This window comes from Serinus canaria, chromosome 12, assembly GCF_022539315.1.
Source record: "Serinus canaria isolate serCan28SL12 chromosome 12, serCan2020, whole genome shotgun sequence".
NCBI lineage: Eukaryota > Metazoa > Chordata > Aves > Passeriformes > Fringillidae > Serinus > Serinus canaria.
In genome coordinates, this window is record NC_066326.1 from 6,320,593 (window position 1) to 6,341,490 (window position 20,898).

At 41.4% G+C, this 20,898-nt stretch overlaps 1 long non-coding RNA gene across 2 annotated transcripts in view; it reads left to right on the forward strand.

Annotated features, from left to right (window-relative positions):
• The first annotated feature begins 2,280 nt into the window (after positions 1 to 2,280).
• The window catches only part of LOC127060085 (uncharacterized), a 37,163-nt gene continuing 18,545 nt past the window's right edge, over positions 2,281 to 20,898 (forward strand). Inside the window, exons 1-6 of one of the 2 annotated variants that reach the window (XR_007778693.1) lie at positions 2,281 to 2,405; positions 4,484 to 4,599; positions 8,439 to 8,515; positions 11,419 to 11,639; positions 13,994 to 14,061; positions 14,618 to 20,009. This is a non-coding gene — a long non-coding RNA (uncharacterized LOC127060085). The remainder of the gene's footprint in view (positions 2,406 to 4,483; positions 4,600 to 8,438; positions 8,516 to 11,418; positions 11,640 to 13,993; positions 14,062 to 14,617; positions 20,010 to 20,898) is intronic. The other variant, XR_007778692.1, reaches the window with a different exon arrangement.

Sequence of the window (20,898 nt, forward strand, 5' to 3'; positions counted from 1 at the left end):
AACTACTCTTCATTTTAGTCAGAAAGAGGATAAATAGCACACCACCACATGTGTCAGAACAAAACCTGTCTGTGTGGAGTTTGGGTAGGCTTTAACCATAGCTGCACTTAAAGGATTATACTGCTTTCTGTGGGGAAGGGGAGGAACAGGGGACTCTCCCAAAGCTGGAAATGATGCACACAATTTCATTTCACCTCTACACAGGTGTGAGTGTAGGTAACTGGAGAATTTGGTCTCACCTACACGTTCTTCACTTTTACCTGGTTACCACTGTTTGCAAAGCAAAGTTCTGCAGATATAGAAGTAAAGACAGACTGGACTGAACCTAAAAAACCAAATGTTGTCACTTCTGTAGTCTCAGAAGCATAGAAGAGTTTGGGTTGGAAGGTACCTGAAGATCATCTCATTCCAACCCCTCCCATGGGCAGGGACACCTTCCACTAGACCAGGTTGCTCAAAGCCCCATCCAAGCTGGCTTTGAACATTTCCAGGGATGGGAAATCCACAGGTTTTTGGGTTTTCTGGGCAATCTGTGCCAGTACCTCACCACCCTCCCAGCAAAGAATCACCTGTCTGCTGTGACTAAAATATTGGTGGGGTTTTTTACATTTAAATTCTTTTACAAGGCCTGAAGTTTTCACCAAAGAATTAGAAAGAGATCTGTAGACACCCATCTAAACTCAAGTTTTTCTAGATCTCTGATCTTTCCTCTCTCCATTTGTTCACCCTATTTTTAAATATCTTTATAAATCCTTATTTCAGCCATTATTCAGGAAGTAACTAACCATATTAGCATAAACCATGTAAACAAGGCAGCATCACACAACAGCAATGTCTGACACTATTCAATGGTATTTCTAGCTATCATAGTTTCTTTCTCCTTTATTGAATTTAATTTTGTTTGGACTGTACCCATTCTTTCCTTTCTAATGTTTGTTTTTTTCCAGTTGATAAATATAGGGTTTAATTCTCTTTCCTACAGAACATGAAGCAGCCTGGCTTTTCTCATCAACTTCCTTATTAGCATAAGCACCACCACCTGTAACATTCATCATGTGAGCAGCAGCACGATGCTGGGAGCTGGATGTATTAGATAACCTGTATTCCCTCTTAGAGGTGAATGCCAGGATGGAAAAAGATTGCAAGTTCAGCTTTCAGGACAAGTTTAAGTGGTTTTTTTCTTCCATTATTTTGCAGGAGTGCAATAAAAAATCTGGAGGAGATCAAACTCTGGCTCATTTGGCACAGGAAAGTCAAGCAACCATGCAGGACTGGAAACTTCTAGTTGGTAAGACAAGAGTTAAATCAAAGAGGAAAGTCTTTTACTCAAAGTCATGCAGTTTATTACTCCACTATAGATTCTCCAGAAGACTATAATACCTTGCTGTAATGGTAACTAGGAAAATACTTTGAGGTTTTAAAGCAGGATGTGCAGCTCATGCTGGTTACTGAGTGATAAATGATACAGGCTGCACAGAAAAACTATACAAACACATTATTTCAACTAGCACAGCAAAGCACTTCAGATATAAATTAAAAATAACTACAGTCTTGTGGTCCTTGTCAGTTATTTACAAGCCTCTTGAAATATTTCCTTATCTGCCTTTCTCATAAGAAATTAGGCAATTATAGTATAAGTCTGAAGCCAGAGAACATCAAATAATAAATTATTATGGCATTATTACATGGGAAGTAGGAACAAGGGGAAGGCCAAAAGAAAACCGAAAGGTTTTTCATCTCCAGGAAATCTATTTTAAATTAAATTGAAATAAAAGCCTTAAATAAGTTTAACGTAATTCTGAGGAAAAGGCAGTTGCACAATGAAGAGGTATTTGCAGTCTGAAATTCAGCTTCAGGATATTTTGAAACACACAAAAAAAATTTTCCTGTCACTGAGCTGGTCACAAATCTCTGTATAGGGGAATCTTTCACAAAAGAGATAAATGTGGAATGGAAGTCCAGTGACTCAGGAGTTTCTTGAAGATGGGGAGAAAAGGAAATACATCAGTGTATATCATTCCTTATTAACTCTTAATGGCATTATAAGTTATCTATATTTATGTATCTATGAAAATATATTGTTGTGTAACAACTATCATGAGAAAGACTTTCAGGATCAATATAGTTGGGATTTTGAGTGTTGTGGGTATTCTTGGTTTGGTTTGGGTTTTTCACAATTTGAATATTGCCTAATTTCTTCTCTTCTGATTCAGCATTAGAGCACATTTCAAGATAATTCATGTGTTTTGGTTTTCTTTTCTAGATCAAAATTCCAGCTCTGTTAAAGAGGCATTACATTCCCTACAAGCCAAATCAGACATTCAAAGTATGTCCAGCTCCCCTGAGCATCAAAAGGAGGAGGGATCAGCAAGTCTCAGGCTTCATCTCAATTTGACAATTTAGAGGTAACATTTTGACATTGTCCGCAGGAGATGCAGATAAAATGAGCCAGTGTTCTCCTGTAAAGGGTTTGTTGATATCTGCTTGTTGTTGATATTCTGCTTGTGCTCTATGAAAGATGAAATCAGGAAACTGATCCCCACACTCACCAGAAACTGCAGTCTGATCTCAACAGACAGGACTGATGGCTTTGATTGCTGAACTCTTCTTACAGCCCTCTGCTCAGCTGCACTGCTACTCACTGGAGCAATGGGCCATCATAATTGGGCAATATTCTGTTGTGTAAAAAATATATATTTCCATGTAACTTTTTAATTCAATTATTTCTTCTTTTAAATTAATTGTGTCAGGGCAGGGCAAATTGTCTGGAAAAGACACTTTTCTAAAACTCAGTGACTCTTTAAACAATACCTCTGTATCCTGTATTTGGTATTAGTCAGTCCTAAGAATGTGATTATACTTGACTTTGCACCCAAGTCCCCACCTGAAGAATGAGAACCTATTTTTTTTTCCCTGACCTCAAATGTGCTCTAAGGCAACAAATGGCTAAAATTTCATCTTTTGAAGGATGAGAATGCTCTGAGGTAGTTAATGTAGTTCAAGATATGTCATTCCTGATTTGGGAAATGGCAGGGTGAGAACTGAATATTTTGGGTAGATGGAGTACTGGGTCACCAGATCTATGTGAAATACAGCTGAGAAATACATAGGTAACAATGACAGCTGGCTATGGTATGCCACTCTTCACAAAGGACAAGCTATAGCAAATTGAGTCAAGAAAAGGAAATCCTTGATGTTACTCTGAAAGAAATTATTAAAAGCAATTTTAGAATATTTAGCTTGGATTCAGAGCAAAACCTATTCTTCTAAGGATGAGATAACTTATTCTTCTAATAAGGATGTGACCATTTTAACATCAGTATTTAACCCACCCTTTGCATGGACTCACACCACTTACAGAAATGGTGAGGAACCTCTCACCATCCTGTTGAGAACTGAAGGACATAGAGATCCTGAGCAAGAGGACTTGCTGAGCAAGCTCATTTTCCAGTTTAGAAACACCAAACAGCTTCTCAGAGCAAGTGTTAGTTATCTTCTTTCTTGTGTTGTGCCTGTCTTTGAATCCTTTCCTCTCAATAAACACACAGGCTTCACTGTTTGTTGTCAGGAAAAGTCTAAGTCACAAAATGTGAATAGAACTGACTTACACTTTTCTAAGGGCCTGAGAGAGAACGAGGATCCATCATGCAAGGTGCTGTCTAAACATGTAGCCAGTACTTAGAGTCTGAGTAAATAAAGCAGGAACAGAAAAGTTCAGTGACTTGAAACAACCCATGAGAAGAAACAACAGCCTGGAGTCAGTCCAGCTGCTCTGACATCTCGTCCATTGCCTTTTCCACTGGATATTGCTGAGCTGACATCTTGGATGGTGCAAAAAGTACTGCATGATATATACCAAATGGGAGGCTTATCACAGTTATCTCTGCAATGTCTGGCACCAGGAGGATTTAAAAAACAGACATCAAATTATAGAGGCATAGATCTACCCCAAGCATGTCTGTTCACTGCAGTAATGCATAACTGCTTGATTATCCTCTTGCTGCTACTCATCTCTACCTGTCTCCAAATACGTTGAGATCGGTGTCTGGATTTATTTCTTGCTCTTGGTCTCAGGTGTAGCAATTAAAGAAATGTTCTGTGTTGCTGAGAGCACCAGATGTGTGCAGTGGAGCATCCTATCCTGACAAGCATTTTGCTTTTAATAGTTCCTTTGGGTACACATCGGCGTCTGGTTTTAGTTTTCTGTTTATACTTTGTTTTTCTGTTTTATGGCACTATTTTCTTGATGGGGTTTTTCTGCTTCTTACCTTGGAAAATGGTTTGGGGGAGCATGGATTATGGCACAGCAGCATCAAGAGTTGTCTCCTGTTCTTGTTTTCAGTTTTTTAAGGTCATTCTAAGTTCTCCATTTGACTGATCCTGTATGGAATAAACAAAGAAAAATATTCACTGATTCTGAAACTGAATTATGAATCATGCTGATGTCTTTCTGGCCTTACTTGATGTCTCTCTTGTTTTCCAGGACCTAGGACCAGATTTAACATATCTATGACAAGATTTCTTTGGGAGCAAGGTTGAGGATCAAGGCTGTTTAGTCACAGAAGTTACAAACCTTCTTTCACCTGCACTCTAGAAAAGGTGGGCATATAGAAGATGGCAGGGGATTTTCCTTTGAAGTCGGTTTGAAGATTTTGTCCTCCAGTCTAACTTTCAGATGGTTCTTCACTGGAGAGTAGAACAAGATGCTGAATTGCAATCTTAGTGCTAGGGGCAGCAGGAGGCATATTCTGATTTAGAGAAATCTGATCTATTTTTTTCTGAAATGCTTTGTACCAAATTGAGAGTGCCATGACGGATATGACTAGCTGACAAGAGCTACAGACTATGTTAATACCTATAAGTAGAGAAGAAAGTCTTTCCTGACTTCTGCAAGTGGTTTTCCTTACTTCCTAAAGAGTGGAATTTGACTACTTTGGCTACAGTATGAGCAGTGTTAAATGTTACTCAGTGTGGTGAGTGCTATTTCTTCAAACTAACACAGGCAGTCAAAAAATAGATCCTCACACACTTATTATTTATAAGGAATGTTGGGTGTATCATGACACTGTGACCAATGGTATCAGGGTCTAGTATAGGAACTTCTTATCTCACCAAAACCTAATTTATTTAGTTTTTAGAACAACAGTTCAGGTGAAACCATGATAAGCAAAGCTCTGTCAGATAAAAAGCAATCCTGTACCAGTTCAACTATCCTAGTTTTCAAAAGGGAATGAAATCTGCAGTAATTCATACAAACATAAATATTGAATAACCATTGCAATGGATTGGATTAATAGATACATAAGATGAATAAAAACATATTTGATTTAGTCTTCTGCTGATGGTGCCAGCAGATTACAAGGACTAGCCTGTCTACTGCAATGTTACCTATCAAATAGCTATAATTCAAATCTTTTCTCTTTTTTTTAGCCCCTCTCAGAAAAATAACACAGCCAGGATAAATAACAGCCTTTACATCGTTTTGTTTCTCTGGAGATTAACCCTCATCTTACTCATCCAATTTCATGCACATGAATATTCTTGTTGATTAGGGTAGGAAAGTTTTTCACATCCACAAATCATTTTGGAGTTTGGGGCCATAATGTGTCAAATGAATTCCTAATCTCACTCAGCTACCTGTGCATCCACTTGGCCTGACACCACATAACAGAATTTGGGCATAAATTTGGTGTGAGAACTCTTGAAGCACAAACAGGAGCCAGGCTCCCACTGATGGTCCCTTGGGATCAGGTCCCACTCTGCCCCCTCTCCTCCTGTCTTGCAGGGATGAGCATTTCAAGGGTGGAGGCTAACAGGCATTCCTAACTATGCATGGCATCCTACTCCTTAATGCTGACACAAATGGACTGTTTCCTAGGAGATAGCTCAAAATCAAATAAATTATTGGAGAGATATTCATGTTAAAAGATTCCATGGAGTTCATCTCTACATAAAACTCCTGTTACCAATTAGCTGGCTCTAGATCAGGGCTACAAGATGCAGCAGATATGATCTACTTCCCTCTTCACTGTGTGACAAAAGCTGTGTGTGGTCAGACCCCCAGATCCCTTTTCCTGTGTTGTGCTGCCAGCTGAGTCCTCCAGAGCCCCTGCATTGCTGCCCTTGCTCTTCAGGGCCTCTCTTTCCTCCTTGTGCCCCCACAGTAACATCTCCCAGAGTCTTTGGGTAAGTGTGAGTGATGTTAGCTGCAGGATTCCTCTTTCTGTCCTCCTGGATCCAGGGTGGTGCAATGCTTCAGGGCCCAAAGCCTTGAGGCTGCAGTTTATCCCCCCACCATGCATTTCAGAAGTGATAAATCAGACATTCTGCTTTGCTTTTCTCCACCTCCAGTGGCTTTTCAGATTGCATCTAGTTAAAGAATTGCCCATGAGCTGGCATTAAAGGTGTACCTTCAGGAAATATATTACCTGAATAAAAATGTTCTAATTCACAAATATCTTTCCCACCTTTTTTGTTGCCCTTGTTAGGGAAAAACGCTCCACTTTAACCTCCAGCTAACTGATTACCTGCCAGTTCTGATGCTGTGCTCAGAATTAATGTGCTCCAAAAGCCAACAGAGATGACTTGTGTTTGGGCACCTCATGGGAAAACAGGGAGATGAAAAGCCTTAGGAAAACTTTGACAAATAACTTGGAGTGTTTGACCAGCTATGCACAGCTGCTGCTGAAGGGAGAATGCAAGTAATGTGCCAAACAGAGACAAAAGGGGATCAGCAGGGAAGGCAGCTTTGGTATCAGTGCTGGACGTTTTACTCTCAGGAAAGGAGAGGAAATATGCTGCATTACCTGTAGGAGGTGTGCCTGCTTTTGCTAATAGATGTGCATGGTTAAAGAATTCCTAACCACCAGGTCCCGTACCAATGCATGCTGGAATTCTCCCTGAGGTCAGTGGAGATACATCCATGCACAGCACCTTAATTTGATTGATTGCATCCCACCCATCTAAACATGCCTTAAAGTCTTGTTTGCAGAGCCACAATCTCTCTGCCCACTGCAATTCCCTGCTTGAGGTGATAATGTCTCCTCATAAATCCTGGATGTGATAGCACCAGCATGACCCATCACTTCATTACACCAGAGCTGTGTAGAGCACTGAGGAGGAGTTTATCTGGACAGAATGGATCTGGTCCAGGAGGAAATAAAGGAGTGAGGAATCTGATTAATTCTGGGCCAATTCTGTATGAGTTACAGCTTCTCAATTTTCCCGAAGTCAGCTAGTTTTACTGGTTTTGTTTCCCTTCCTTACACAGGAGGTAAAATATATAGCTAGCACAGACATCATGATGAGCTGCTGGTGTCAGGAGAGCCAACCTGAAATTTGGATCTGGTTAGGATGCAATGAATCATGGGCAGTGTCATTTGAGCATTGGCTGTTATGGTGCATGCCAGGCTTGTTCCAAAATCAGGGATCACCTCACTGTCAGCAGCAGGAGTGTGGTGGCTCCTCAGACACCCCAGCCTGTCTTATCCAGGGCTGTCTGGGAGGAGCAGCCTAATTTCCTCAGCTTTGTGCAAATGAGGAATCCTTGTACAGAGGCAATTTCTTGGTGACCAGGTACAGGGGACACAGTATGGCATCTTTCACTGTCAGCATGAAGTGATTAAAGGAAAATTATGTGTCCAGTTCTAGGGCATTCTGCACTGCTTCAGACATGAGTGGTAGGGGAAAAGAACAATTTCTTCTATTTTATTTATTATTTCAAGTGTTTCTTTATGATTACTTCCCAGTGATTTCAGAGATAGCTGTTCAATCTTGGCCTTGCACAGGCTTGTTTAGTCTGATGCCATGCATCACTTGTTTGTTTCTTCCAAGGCACTACTTTTTCCATGTATTGACTTAATGGTTTATATTTGCTTAATGCCCATCTTTCAACAAGACATTCAGACTTCATTCAATGATTGCTGGAATTTCCTACGTGTTCCAAAGCATAAAAATTACATCTGTGTGTTGAGCCTTCCCTTGCAAAATTCCTCTGTGATTCTCCTGTGCAAGTTTTGCAGACTTGATGGGCTTAGTAGACATAACCCTTGCAGGTACTCACTGGTTTTAAAGTATTTAATTAGTCTTGAATACACAGTGCAGCTCTCCAAATACAGGACTGAGGTATTTACTGATTCCTTTTTTCTGTTCTGCACATTTGAGTTGTCAATTCTAGGTAGGCTGGCACAGAGGAATTGGGAACTGTGGTGGTTTTCAGCAGAAAAGTAAGTGTTGCTAAGGGGAACTTGTGGGTGTATGTCCTTAACTGCAGCACAGTGACAGCTCCTCAGTTACTGCTTTTGGCACCTCTTTTTAGTCTGTGCCTGCTCTGAAGTTTAGAGTAAGCAAAAAATCTTATTCAACAGAAACACTTTTACCCTTTTGTAAAATTTTTGTTTGCTTATCAAATTTTTATTTTAATTTTTTTTTCCACTCAGGTTTTCATTTGATTGGGAAGTACTTCTGCAAGGCTTTATGGAAAAGTCAGCTGGGTGTTTGTCCTGCTCCCTCCCAGGTGAATCCCTGCCTATTCCCAGAGCTCCCACACCTTTTGGTGAGCATATTCCTGTGCTGCACGTTCAGAACTGGTGAAAAGCTAATTTGCTTGCTTTAATTTAGTTTCAAATTCCTAGGGCCTAAGCACCAACACAGAATTCTTCCTAGTTATTGGTTAACACCAGTAACTAAGTACCAGATGCCATCTTCAGCACCTCATGCAGAAATTAAAACAAATGTCTCTTATTTCAGGAAACTGATGGAAAATGAATATAAGGCTACATATTCTGGGGGCTGACTAAGGCATGAAGGACCTAATGTAAACCCCCATTGCACACTGCAGTCTGGATGTCTCATGTATGTTCTCTGTTACCCCACAGATTTTTGGCCCAGAGAACACAATTTCCTAGTGCCAAATAGCAAGAATAGCCCAGAGGAAAATTATTACCCAGCTCCAAAGGGCATTGTGAGTGCTGTGGTGCTGCTGCCCAGAGGTGGAGCCCAGCCCTGCCCTCCTGCCAGCCTGCCTGAGCAGTCAGTGTTGATGCCCTGCCCTGCTGCTGGGGATGGGATTCATAGAATCATGAAGGTTGGAAAAGACTTCCAAAATAATAAAAATAATAGTGTCCAGCCTTTAGACTGAGTCCACTGAAACATGTCATGGCCCTAAGAACTGTGCTGGAAACTTGCATCAAGTCCTTGGGTGGGAAAGCTCTCTTACCCAGCAGCCATATACTTAACTACCTTAGTTAACTAATTTCTAACCAGGCAGAGGTTTAGAGAGAATCAAGAAAAAGCATTTGGATTAAGAAACAATGCTTTGATATTAGAGCTGTGCCTTTGCTCTCATGTTGTGTGAAAATTATGTTGTGGGGAGGGTTCATTGCCCAGAGTTTTCCTTGTGGGGAAGGGAAGAATCCCTGTCCAGGTGCAGGTGGTAAAAATCATACTTTGTCAGTTGAGGGCAGGAGAAAAATCCTCTAGAAAATAAAAATCGACAGTGTTTTTGTTGTGTTTCCTTTAGAAATAGATGGCAATTAGTCCATTCACATTCTTGTCCTTTTGTCTGTGGTTCCTTACTGCCAAAAAATCTGTGTGTGTTTTTACAACACACATTCATTCACCTTAGCATTTTTAAATTAATATTTTTGTTTTCTGAAAATGAAACTTGAAGTCATGCGTTCTGAAATGATGACAGCCTAAATTTGTTATGAATGCCCAAAATAAAATTTTATTTTCTTATTAATAACCTCTGTCATAAAAATAACAACCAAGTATATATTCATTGCCAGAATTTGGAAGAATGTCATATCACTAAAGGGGAGAAATTACTAACTAGACACCTGGAATTGGAATTTCTTGAGTAATAAACTAGCTTTTGACAGCTGCAGCCCTTTTTTTGCAGGTGCAAAAAGAACATTTTCTTCTTTTTGTTTTATCTGCTTTACATCACATAATGACTAGAGTATTCCAAGTTAGGAAAACAACTGGTAGTTAAAAGAACAGGAAAATTTGCTTATCCTTTCCCATTTTGTGAGTAAAAGGTGGGGTGGGGGGAAGATCTGAGATCAACCAGTTCTAATCTTGAAGAATAGGGAAGCAAGGAAAAAATAACTCAGCTGATTTATTGCTGTTGATATTTGCACTGTTCAGTACCTCAGCTGCCTTGAAATGCAAGGAATATTTTGATAATATTTCCTAAAATATGCAGGACACAATGTAGTTCCACTTAAACAATTATGTTCTTCTGGATATTTTTGTTCAGAAGCAGCATGACACAAAGCACACATTAAAAAGTGAATCAGGTGACTAAAACCTCCATGTCCTGTTTTCTCATAAATCAAACATAAAAATCAAACCCCAAAACTAAAAGAGTTAACAAAAACAAATACTAAATCCCAGCTCAGAGCTGCCTCTCTTTGCAATCAAGCATTTTTATTAGGTGTCAGTCTCTGAGAATAACCCTTTGTCATGAATATCTGCTAGAAAGCACAACTGCAATGCAAGTTGAATTATTCAAATTGTGATTTAAATCACAATTAACAAAACTGATTTAAATCAAAGTGATATAAATTGGTCCCTCCTGCTTTAAAATTAATTGAGGATGTGCTTTGAAAGCATGCTCCTATCAGTGCTCTGACTCAGTGGGTTCTCCATATCACTCAAGTTTTAATAAATCAGAGCAAAGGGATGGAATTTTTATTTAGTTCAACAGTCTCGGTCTCTGAATTTAAGGCCACTGAAGAATAGATTAACATTTATAATTGCTGGGTTGATCAGCAATGCAAATTAAAAATGGGGATTTCAAAACAAATTAACCTTTGCAGTGCATCTTGTGGAGACAGACAGACAATGGTACCTTTGAAAAGGTTCCCCTCATCCTTGAAGTCACAAATCACTGTATTCTTCATGGTGCCTCGCTGCTCCACAGCCTCTGGAGTCTCAATGTCCAAAAAATAAACTGTGATAGCTGAAAGAACAACATGGGCTCTTTGAGGCTGGAAGTCCCTGCATGGGCTATCACTGCTTTGTGTCGCTCCAGGCAGACTTGTGTATTTTGGGCTAAGATTAGGATGTTTAGGCTAGGGGTAAATGGGTTTATAATGAGATATGTCCCAGCCCCTGACCTGTTAATTGAGGTTCATACTTCTCTCCATTTACCCTCCACCTGTAATGAGACTGTGATTTAAAGCAGTTGAGGGAAAATGGGCTTTCTCTACCCACACACTTTTCTACTTTAGTGTGCCCATCCTGTGCTCTGCTGAGAGCCTTTCTGTCCCTCTTTGAGATATCTCATGAATAGAACAAAACACTGTGTCAATGCTGGTCTGTGCTGTATTTATTTAGTTATTAAATTAAGAGCTTAGATTCCATCTGGAGAAAACCACCCAGCACCTTTGCATTTGCAATATTTCTCCTCAGGCAGAAAAGCAGTCATAACTGAGAAGATGGAGTGGATTTTGATGGTACCCTACAGAATCTGAGGAGATCCAGGACTGCTCCTTCCATGCTGAGACATCTCTGGAGCTGGGAGATACAGAACCTGTGTGGGGAAAGAGTGGGGCAGGCTCAGGACAACTGTGGATGGAATGGAAAGAGTGATCACCCATGAGAGCAAACTGCTTTGGTCTCTCCTGCTGCAGGTACATCAGCTCCTGGGAAATCCTTGCCAATCAAGGCAGCTGATGCAGGAGCTCCAAGCTTTTCTGTGTGGTGGTGTCCCAAGGAGCAGAAGACAAGCTAACCACACTTAGGGTGCAGGCATGTATGATGTGTTTCTGACACGGCTCATAGACTCCCAGAAAATTTCTGTTTTCACATCTGTGGTGCTTTGCCCAAAATTTAGGTTTCCGTGGGCAACCTTTCATACCTTCAATGCCCATCACAGAATCTGGTGATTTGGAAGGAATGTACAAAGTTCTTGAGTCCAGCTCTTAGCCCTGCACAGGACACCCCAGAGAGCTCTCAGGGTGCTTGCCAGAATTGTCCAAATGCTTCTTGAACTCTGCCAGGCTTGGGGCTGTGCCCACTTCCCTGGGGTGCAACCACTAATAACTGAAGTTGAATGTGAAGAAATATTCCCTTTTTCTCATCATTTGTGTGCTTCCACAGTCCTTACCAAAACTGAGCCATTAGACACAATTGCAGAGTATATGACCCATTAGTCTGACCCTGTGGAAAATATTAGCTTATGCAGATGTTGATGCATATCCTTTGTATAATGGCAGAGCTATTGTGTAACTTGCCTTTTTTTCTATGAGCAAACTTACACCAGGGGAAGCTGGCAGTACTATCTTCTGATCACAGAGCTCCAGAAGGATATAAATAGGGAGTGAAGAATGAACAGTGGTATTAAAAGCTTGCTCTGAATGGATTTTTTTTTTTCCTAAGTTTATAAATAGAAATAAAACCTAAACAACCTAAACTAAATAGACCGGAATAAACACAGAACTGTGGCAGGTATTGTCATCACTGCTCTCACCAGTGAATGGGTTTTTGGTTATTGAGGAAGCAAAGCCAGGAAGGAACCTTAAAGATGTCCAAGTCTGAGCAGTGGAAATGCAGAAGGTTTTTCCAGGAGGCAGAGCACAAATGAGGAGCCTAACCCCTGGTCTGGTGGAGCAGGGTGTCCATGCTCTAGGTAGGGCTTGGTGGTGCCCACATCAGGCATGGGAGGTGGGGACAGCCCTCTCCTTCCTGCCAGGGCCACACCAGCCTCTCCCAGCTGAGATGCTCCAGGCTTCTGTCATCCAGAGGATGGCAAAATGTGGGTGGTAGGTGAAGAAATGCTGATGAAGGGGATATTGATGAGGCTACTGAATAGTCTGCCAAATACTTGGAATATTTTTCAAAATGTTTGGCAGTTGGAACAGGATTGCAGCCTGGAAGAAAAAGACCTCTGTGTCTTGTTCAGTAGATGTTTCCAGCTGCTGGTAATGGTATTGACAACAGGAGTTAATTAATAACTGGAAAGTTATTGCTTTTTAATGCATGCAAGTGTTGTGCAACTGCCATTGATGTTCAGCTAAACACACCCTACTTCATACATCTCATTTTTTGTCATCTAAATAAATTGCAGGTTGTTGAAAAATCCCTTCCTTTCCCAACACTATATTATTTGCTAAACAATTTTTGGGTGTTTTTGAGCGTTTTTTTGATTTTGTTTTGGTTTTTTTCCCCTCTAAGAAGAATAAAATATTGCACATAGCCCTTTCCCAAAATCAAAGCTCTTTAGTAGGGTTAGCTTTTCTGGTCTACCTTATTACTGATATTCCTACAGATTACTGGCAAACACAAATTTATTGCAATATTTATTGGGCTGAATTTGAGGTTACTTGTAATGTGGTTAGATGGCTATTTATCAAACATGTCACAGTAACTGTTTAACACTTCTATAGCTGTCTAGCTGGAATTAGGACATAAAACAGAATTTATTGTATTCGATCCAGAAAATGTTACAAGAAGAGTAAATTCTAGGAAAGACACAACTGTGAGAAAAATGAAAGGACCAGGAAGAAAAAAGTAGTTTTAGACAGCAATTCTCAGCCAGACTGAAGGAGGGAAATATTCAGGATGTGAGGAAGTCCAGGTGCAGATTTTAGGTTCTCTAAAGTGCACCAGCACTCTGCCTAACAGCTGACCTTTCCCTCATGAAGTGGACATTTTTCATTTAGAAAAGGAAATGAGAGTCATCTTTGATTAGTTTTGTGCTGATTAAGTAGAGTTAAAAAGTTCTATGGGACCATTTTCTCAAGGAACAATTTCATAAGAATCAAGTCTTCCACAGGCAGGTGGTACTTTGGTGTTTTTAATGTGTTGTGTTAAGGTGGTATTGACTAGTGCATTTCACTGAGATGGATTCAAATGAATTTTTTTTTTACATCAGTGTGTTATAACTCTGCATTTCTGTTGTGAAAGCTTTTTGCAGCATCAGGACAAAAATCTTTATTTTCCATGAACATCTATGGGGTTTGGATCTTTTTCTTATTTGTAACAGAAAATGAATGCACGTGTTGAATCTCTCATGAAGAAATGTGGATGAGACTTCCCTGCAAGGAAGAGTCTGTAAGTGCAAAAAAAAAAAGTCAAAAATACTAATGAATTTCCTTTTAAAATACTTTCCTGTAAGCCTTAGAGAAATGTAGATTATTTAGGAAAATAAGTCCCCATTTTCATATACAGACACAGACCATCTTAAAATACTTCACCAAAAGAAGTCAGTCTTTCTGTTTAACAAATAAACCCATTTCTGTGGGAGGATGTGGAGGAGGGAGGAAATGAGGCCATGGAAAGGTTTGCAGGTGTGAGGGTGAAGCTGGGCAGCCGCTGCTTCCCACTGCTGGTGAAGGTGCAGTGGAGGCAGGACAGGGTGAAGGGAGCTGTTCTCCTTTTCCTTGTGCCTCCTTTTGGCATTTTCTCAGGGCAAAGGAGTGTTTGTGCCCAGTGCCACTGCTGTGGAGAAGCAGCAAACCCCATCCCAGCCCTCCCCTTTCCAGCCTAATTCAGACTGTTCACCCCAAGTCCCACGGGAATTCCCTCCCTGCATGTGCCCAGTTATCTCACCACAGGATGGCAGCTGCTGTGGACCAATAAACACATATTTATCCCTTGGTTCTTGCAGGTGGAGGAACCCAAACACTCCAGCCTTCAGATACTGCAGCCTTGAATAGCACAGGATGAGATGTGGAGCAACACAGAGGCAAGAGATCAAGAGGGGAACCTCTTTGTCCTGATTACACCTGCATTAAGATAAGTTTTAATTATGATTTTTTAGAGTGTAGCTGCCAAATAAGTTCAAGCTAATGCTGGTGAGAAGCTACAGGAGGCAATTCAAGGAGGCCATATATTTTCTTAAATTCATTAGCTGCCCATTGAGGGTTGAAGAGAACAGAACTAAAAATAATTACATATGAATTATGAAGTTCAAATGGAATGTGTTACTTTGCTCACACAAAACTTCAAGGGAGACAAATCAGAGAGGCTTATTAGCATATTCTAATTTTCCAACAAACCTTACAATGAAGGGAATATATAATAATGTAAAGGAGTTGAAGATTCATGTTTCCATAATAGCTGTGTCTGCACTATCCTTCCCGTGAAATTTATTCTCTGTGGGTAGTGATGCTGTTGAATAGTTTTTATTTCACAGCCATCTTTATTATTTTCCCCTGTAAGCAGCCCTTTTGTGTATATCTATTAACATGCAATCCTCTCCTGCCCAGAACTTTTTTCAGCTGCATTACACCTGAGCCAGGGGTTTTGCAGGGAGCAAAGGGCAGCACGCAAAACTGATCATAAATACACTCCCAAAAATTCATTTTCATTTGAGCTCATTCATTCTAATTGTTCTCTCGAGGCTGGATTTGGAGCACGGAGAAATCCAAAGGGGGCTCACTGGGCTGTGGGTCAGGTTTTCAGGTCACCTGTACATGGCAAGTGGTGAAAAATGAGCAGCACAGTGCCAGCCCCTTAGGCCTGACCCTGAGGATGGAGTAAGAATTCAGGCACTGATCTCATCAAGTGCAGTCTCAGGGATGGAGGAGAGCACAGCACCCACCCCTTCTGCAGCCAAAGGCAGTCACAGACCTCAGTGACCAGCAGGCTGCTGTGCCCCAGTAACTCAGCTGACCATGCCCTGATTAACTGGTGCAAACTGTGCCCTGAGCACTCTCTCTGTGGAATTAATTCTTTTGTTGATGACAATGGTCCAAGATGTTGTTAGAGTCATTGCTGGGACTTGATGTGATCACAGCTACATTTCCATGTTCAGCTATAAGTACTGTGATGACTGGTTTGTCCCATTACTTTTGTTTTCTTTTGTGGGGAGGGTTAGGGTTTTTTTGGGGGTTTTTTTTTGTGTGTGTGCGTTTGGTTTTTTGGGGGATTTTGAGGCTTTTTTTCTTAAACAGAATCCTTTAAGCCAGATTAAAAATTTGTTCTTGCAGACAGAAATGTTCTTTCCTTTAGTCTAGATTAGGCATTTGGATGGGAAATGGAATGTGGAGGTCCTGGCCCAACTTTCTGTGCAACCACAAGTGAATCACTTCATGCTGTGGCCCCTTGTTGCTGTACCAAACTCCACCCTACTTTGCTTGATTTTAAGCCAGCAAGAGTGGTTGTCATCTTTTGTCTTTTTGGGGACATCAGCATGAATGTTGCAAGACTGGGGATTCTGGACATCACCACAGTAATCACAATAAAGGTCTGAGAGCCTCTTGGTCAATTCCAAAACTCCCCCTCTTTCCACAGTGTTAGAAACAGATCCTTGTTGAGCTGCTTTTAGCTTTTATCATCTTTGATAAAGCTTTTAGCACTTATCATCTCTATCTCCATGGGTGCCCCTTCCTGGTGTCCTGTTGCTTTCCATGCATTGAGTTCTACTGTTGTCACAAAGGATCTGGAAACAGATATATAATTACAAAGTGTAAGACAGGTAACTGCACGACAGAAAAAGGAGTGTTCAAGCCTGGAAACAAAGGAGTTAAAATGAAATTAATTTCTCTTACCCACTTTCCAAAGATGCCAGCCTTTCTATGTAAACTCCTCTGTCATTAATCTAATAGAGCTCTACTTCGTTCATAATTTACTACACTCTTGAGTAAGCCTTTCTAATATTTGTGCAGGGAAAGTACATAAATCATTGTTGCCCTTCTCTACTTTTTTTTCACTTATCTGGTTCTTTCAAGGTCAATAACCTACCTTACAACTTTCATCTGGTTTAAATATTCAGCTCTTGCTTTTTACACCTCTCTTCCTTGTTCATGTCCATTTGGATATCTGCAGCTGTAGCTTCTCAAGTAGCTATTGATCATGTCTCCTTGCTAACTTCATCAGCAGTAATGGTACAAATTACATCTGTTAGGGTTCACTCACACCTCTCTTTCAGAAGGAGAGACTGCCTTCTGACTTTGTTATTGGCCATCTTTTCTGCCTAGGATATCTAAAACTCAGTGAGAAAAATTACATGCTGGGAAATATCCTCATGCTGACACATGTAGGCTTTCAGTGCCCAGGTCATGCAGAGCAGCTATCAATCCCTACTGACCTCCAGGAGCCTGGAATATAGCTGGGCAAGGCCTCAGTCCAGCAATGCACTTAAGGGTATGCTTATGTAAACATAGGATCCATCCCATTTTCACTGCAATTTGGTGAGAAATGCATTTCAGAGCAGAGCATCTCCAGGGATGCTCCTTTTTGCAGGGGCTGTGCAGGATGAGGCTGTACCAGCAGCCAACACGAGCACACTCCAAGATATTTGGTAATCTTGCACAGGGCAAAGCAATTCTCTTTGTCTTACTTGTGGGGAAGCTGCTGAGGTGCCACTGCTTTGGAATCAGTGTGTGTTTGTGAGTGTGAGCCCTTGTCCTCTGCAGAGCTGATGAATTCTTAGGAGCTTGAGTTTCTCTTGCTGACTGTTTAAGAGAAAATTAAATTATTTAGGATTAAGCAGAATAATTGGGTGCTGCAGGACCTTACAGTTATGCCTGTTGTGTGCTGAGGGATCATCCTATCTTCTGGCTTCATCAGATCCTTGACCCAGTCGTGTTGCTGCCACAATCTTGCCAACTTGTACCAAAAAACACAGGAGTGGAGTTTAGTCGTGGTTGTCTGCTAAGGAGGGAGGCTGGGATATTTACCACCATGGCATAGAAGAAAACAGGGCTAGAAAGGACCTGAACAGGTCACCTCATCCACCCCCACACAAACCACTCCTGACCCATTTGTCTGAAGTGTTTTTTTAACCCCGTCAGCCGTGGAGATCCCCCAGCCTGCCCAGGCAATCCCCTCCAGTGCCCAGTGACCCTTGCAGCAGGGAAGTTATTCTAGCTCTGAACTCAGGTCTCCCTGGCTGCATTTAAACCCATTACTTTTTTTGTGCTTTCTCTGTGGATATGGATAACAATTTATTGCCTTCCCCTTTGCATAAGCCATTTATATAATTGAAGACTGTTATCATGTCTCCTCTCTGTCTTCCCTGCTCTAGACTAAATAGCCCAGATAGGATGAAAGCTGGAATGGGGTGTCAGGGAGGAGTGAGAGGAGGAAATCAGAGAGGGATTAATCCTGCTTTTAGTCCCTGTAGAAACAGACTTTGCCTTCTGAAGGATGGGGATATGGGAGGGAGAAACAGGATTCTCTGTGCTGCTGATTCACTAATGCAGCTCTGTGAAATGTGTATCTGATTGATGGGCCACTGCCTCACAGGCTGAGGAAGAGGGGCTTGGACTGACTGACTGCTGGGCTGTGACCCTGCTCTCCAGCCTCTGTGCTTGCAAATGATGGCTTTAATTTCTTACACCGGTGAGGAGCGTATCCAGCTCACATGTCAGCTCCTGGGAGGTGTATCTGGTTGAGTTTCTGTGCATCCCAAAAGCTGCTTCCAGGTGCTGTGTGTGTTATACAATCAGACAACATGATGATGAAGAACCACCACAGTCCAGACCGCCCACCAGGAGCCCTGCCAGGGAGCAGGAGTCCTCTCCTCTGATGGCAAAGCCTTGTTTTCTGCTGCCCTGACCTCAGCTCTGTGCTTCCCACCCATGGCCACCATGGGAAGCCACTCACCACACTGCCTATGTGTGCTTCAACTGCCTACATGTTTACAGCTTGATTGCTGTTCCTAAAACCAGCAGTGGGACAGGCAGACTCTGATCCAGAGAGCCCTGTGGTGTATTTTGTCAATGTCACACACATCAGGAGAGTACAGCCAGCGCTCAGAGTGACTTCTTGTGCTCAGAACCCTTTTCCATTATTCACATCTGCTGTCAGAGCTGCAGCACATGTGCAGCCATTGCTGTCACAACCTGAAACAAAAATACCTCCCAGCCTGGAGACTTCCAAAGGCACAAGGTGAGGGGAAAAATGTTTCCTTGCTACGTAATGCTCCCAAACAGTTTTTGGTGACAGCTTTGCCTTGCTCCAAGCGCTCCAAGAGCAGCACGTAAGGTGGAGCTGTTTTCCCTGGGCTCCTGGTGACATGGGATCACAGCATAATTTACATCAGAAGAGGGCTGGCCTTGAAGAAAGCAAAATATTAGATGCTGTTTGGACCAGCAAGAAAGTTCATTGCATTTCAAGAGCAACACAGACCAACTCCAGCATTCCCCGTCTCTCTTCCTCTCCCACTGGCAGCTAAGTTGGCTGTTAAGACTTTCCAGTTCAATTTCACAGTTAAAAAAATCTTGACAAATTGCAATCCAATTGTTTGGTTGGGGTTTTTTGTTAGTTTGGGGTTTTTGGGGTTTTTTTTTTGCTCTCCCTTTCCCCCACCCTTCCTTCTCAGAGTGACTTTGAAGATGACATTTGTATTTCTGAATTAAAACCACATTTGCCCAATACTGCAGAGGGGGAAGGCAAGGGCAGAAGAGAGAAGAAAAGTTTTTGTTCTCCTCCTCACAGTGACCCCCTCACCTGCCAGGGCCAAGCTCCACAATAATTTCTAACAGCTGAGGTTAGTCAGGGACACCCAATCCCAAGAAGCTGGCTCTGAATTCCAGCACCAGCACAGAGTTTTAGTTCCATCAACAGCCATTTACATCTAATTCTCCCAAACCTCTGAGGTGTGAGTATACGTACAGGTGCATGCTTATTAATTCAGAAATAATTTTTTTCATAAATCTGAGCCCAAATGGCATCAACAGCAGTGACAGCATTATGTTTTTAAAGGTAAGCAAGCTCAGGAACTGTTTTGAGGATGCACTGGGGTCTTTTGAGCACACCCTAAACAGCAGTGTCTAACAGGATGCCAAGAATTGTGATTCTGAGCCAAAGGGAGGGCTGAGTCCCCTTTCCCTGATTTCCTGCAATGGAAGAGGAGTGCTCTGTGCAAATGGAACTGGAAGTATCAGCTGAGTGTGCTGAGACCTGTCCTGTGTGTCTCCAGAAGGGGCTAAGGAGCATCCTGGCAGCACAACAGAGAGAAACCTCCCAGGGCTCAGCTGATGGCAGGATGTGACAGCAACTCTGAAAGAAATGCACCTTCCCAGGCATGAACGGGGATGACATGAGATGTGGTGGGTAAAATTACAGTTTTCCTTCTTTGGAGTCAGTCAGAAGGAATAATGTGTTATTTTTCTCAGGAGAGTTTTAATTTTTTTCAAAGATAGTCCCCTGGTTGACCCTAAGTATTGGTGACCTAAGGATAGAACTCCAGTTCTGTTGCATCCCTTCTCACAAAGGAAATTTCCAGCAACTTTTCTCTTTGTGGTGTTTGCTTTAAGACCATTGTCTTTTTATTTAGAAAAAAACTTTGGTTTTGCTGTTTAGCCAGCTGAAATGAGTAATGAAAATGTTATTTACATGGTTCAAATGAAATGTTTTCTTTGAAATTATTTCATCTTATGAATTGATTACAATGGGACTACTTGGATGTGTGTAGCACACAGCACCCAGTCCCTCTGTTAGAAGTCTTCAGCCAACCTGATATAAACCAGCCCATGGGAGAAAACAAGGGTAAAAGGTGTCAGGTATTTAAGGCTGACCATCCCATGGATCCAGTTCAGTCTCCACAAGGAAACAATTAGTGTGTCTGAAAAGATGTCCTAAAAATATTGGAAGTTTCTGTGGAAGATGAAACCCTAGAAAACACTGATAATTAAAAACATAGACTAGAAATAAAAAATTATCTAGAGAAAACTCCTTCAAGGAATAGGTATTTTCTGTTGTTCAGTGCAGACACCACTGAGAGCCTGCTAGCATGGAAAGTATTTGCTGTTGACGAAAAGTAATAATATAAATCCACAGTATGTCTGAATTTAAATCAGAAAGGGACAAATTAATATAAGGGATTGAAGTGTTACAGCACAATTCCCTCAAGAAGAAAAAGAATCTCATACTTGGAACTGATTTAAGTATAATAATCTTCAAATATTCATGGCTGAAAATGTTTCCTAAATGCAGTTT